The sequence below is a fragment of the Arachis hypogaea genome, chromosome 11 (assembly GCF_003086295.3).
Source record: "Arachis hypogaea cultivar Tifrunner chromosome 11, arahy.Tifrunner.gnm2.J5K5, whole genome shotgun sequence".
NCBI classification, from domain to species: Eukaryota; Viridiplantae; Streptophyta; class Magnoliopsida; order Fabales; family Fabaceae; genus Arachis; species Arachis hypogaea.
Genome location: NC_092046.1, coordinates 122,670,752 through 122,673,632, shown reverse-complemented (window position 1 = coordinate 122,673,632; position 2,881 = coordinate 122,670,752). Strand labels below are relative to the sequence as shown.

General features: G+C 39.0%; 1 non-coding gene across 1 annotated transcript; it reads left to right on the top strand.

Moving 5' to 3' along the window:
- The first annotated feature begins 1,902 nt into the window (after positions 1 to 1,902).
- On the top strand, positions 1,903 to 2,010 carry LOC112724406 (small nucleolar RNA R71). The gene has a single exon (XR_003163570.1). It is a non-coding gene; the product is annotated as a small nucleolar RNA R71 (small nucleolar RNA).
- Positions 2,011 to 2,881: the final 871 nt, after the last annotated feature.

Below are 2,881 nucleotides of genomic sequence, written 5' to 3'. Positions count from 1 at the left end.
GCCCTTCCTCCAGGGTGTGATTTTTCTTCTGCTGTTTTTGATTCTGTTTTTGATTTTTCTATTTATTTTGTGACTCCACATAATCATGAACCTAATAAAACATGAAAGAATAATAAAAATAAAAATAAAATTAGATAAATAAAAATTGGGTTGTCTCCCAACAAGCGCTTCTTTAATGTCAATAGCTTGACAGTGGGCTCTCATAGAGCCACATAGGTGATCAGGTCAATTTTATAGACTCCCAACACCAAACTTAGAGTTTGGATATGGGTATTTAACACCAAACTTAGAGTTTGGCTGAGGCCTCCCAACACCAAACTTAGAATTTGATTGTGGGGGCTTTGTTTGACTCTGTACTGAGAAAAGCTTTTCATGCTTTCTCTCCATGGTTACAGAAGGAGAACCTTGAGTTTTAAACACAAGGTAGTCCTCATTCAGTTGAAGGACTAACTCTCCTCTGTCCACATCAATCACAGCTCTTGCTGTGGCTAGGAAGGGTCTTCAAAGGATGATGGATTCATCCTCTTCCTTCCCAGTGTCTAGGATTATGAAATCAGCAGGGATATAAAGGTCTTCAACCTTTACTAACATGTCCTCTACTAGTCCATAAGCCTGCTTTCTTGAGTTGTCTGCCATCTCTAGCGAGATTCTGGCAGCTTGTACCTCAAAGATTTCCAATTTCTCCATTATAGAGAGGGGCATGAGGTTTATCCCTGACCCAAGGTCACATAGAGCCTTCTCAAAGGTTATGGTGCCTATGGTACAAGGTATTAAGAACTTTCCAGGATCCTGTTTCTTCTGAGGCAATTTCAGTTGATCCAGATCATTTAGTTCATTGGTGAACAGGGGAGGTTCATCTCCCCAAGTCTCATTACCAAATAAATTGGCATTCAGCTTCATGATTGCACCAAGGAACTTGATAGCTTGCTCTTCAGTAACATCCTCATTCTCTTCAGAAGAAGAATACTCATCAGAGCTCATGAAGGGCATAAGGAGGTTCAATGGAATCTCTATGGTCTCTAAATGAGCCTCAGATTCTTCTGGTTCCTCAAAGGAAAACTCCTTATTGATCACTGGACGTCCCAGGAGGTCTTTCTCACTGGGATTCACGTCCTTCTCCTCTCTTGTGGGTTTCGCCATGATGGTCAATTCAATGGCCTTGCACTCTCCTTTTGGATTTTCTTCTGTATTGCTTGGGAGAGTACTAGGAGGGATTTCAGTGATCCTTTTACTCAGCTGGCCTACATGTGCTTCCAAATTTCTAATGGATGACCTTGTTTCATTCATGAAACTCAGAGTGGCCTTAGATAGATTAGAGACTAAATTTGCTAAGCTAGATGGATTCTGCTCAGAATTCTCTATCTGTTGCTGAGTGGATGATGGAAAAGGTTTACTACTGTTAAACCTATTTCTTCCACCATTATTAAAGCCTTGTTGAGGCTTTTGTTGATCCTTCCATGAGGAATTTGGGTGATTTCTCCATGAGGAGTTATAGATGTTTCCATATGGTTCAGCCATGTAATTCACCTCTGCTATTGCAGGGTTCTCAGGATCATAAGCTTCTTCTTCAGAAGATGCCTCTTGAGTACTGTTGGATGCAGCTTGCATTCCATTCAGACTCTGAGAAATCATATTGACTTACTGAGTCAATATTTTATTTTGAGCCAATATGGCATTCAGAGTATCAATTTCAAGAACTCCCTTCTTCTGAGGCGTCCCATTACTCACAGGATTCCTCTCAGAAGTGTACATGAACTGGTTATTAGCAACCATGTCAATGAGTTCTTGAGCTTCTGCAGGCATTTTCTTTAAGTGAATAGATCCACCTACAGAACTATCCAATGACATTTTAGCTAATTCAGACAGACCATCATAGGATATATCCAGGATGGTCTATTCTGAAAGCATGTCAGAAGGACACTTTTTGGTCAGTTTCTTGTATCTCTCCCAAGCTTCATAGAGGGATTCACCTTCTTTTTGTCTGAAGGTTTGAACATCCACTCTAAGCTTACTCAGCTTTTGAGGAGGAAAGAACTTGGCTAAGAAAGCCTTGACCAGCTTATCCCAAGAGTTCAAGCTATCCTTAGGTTGAGAGTCTAACCATATTCTAGCTCTGTCTCTTACAGCAAACGGGAAAAGCATAAGCCTGTAGACCTCGGGATCAACCCCTTGGTCTTAACAGTATCATAGATTTGCAAGAATTCAGTCAAGAACTGAAAAGGATCTTCAGATGGAAGTCCATGAAACTTGCAGTTCTGCTGCATCAGAGAAACTAATTGAGGTTTCAGCTCAAAATTGTTTGCTCCAATGGCAGGAATGGAGATGCTTCTTCCATGTAAATTGGAATTAGGTGCAGTAAAGTCACCAAGCATCCTCCTTGCATTATTATTATTTTCGGCTGCCATCTCCTCTTCCTGTTCAAAAATTCCTGTAAGGTTGGCTCTGGATTATTGTATTTTAGCTTCTCTTAGTTTCCTCTTCAGAGTCCTTTCAGGTTCAGGGTCTGCTTCAACAAGAATGTTCTTATCCTTGCTTCTGCTCATATGAAAAAGAAGGGAACAGAAAATAATAATAGGGATCCTTTTTACCACAGTATAGAGGTTCCCTTGTGTGAGTAGAAGAAAAGAAGATTAAGAATGAAGAAGAGAAGAATTCGAACTTAGAGGAGAAGAAGGGGTTCGAATTTTGGGTGAGAAGAAGTGTTAGTAGATGAATAAATAAATAGAAGGAGATGAGAGGTGAGAGGATTTTCGAAAATTAATTAAAATAAAAATTAAAATTTAAAGTTAAATTTCGAAAATTAAAGTTTGAAATTAAATTAAATTAAAATTTAAAATAATTAGTTAATTAAAAAGAAATTTTGAAAAAGAGGGAAGGGATT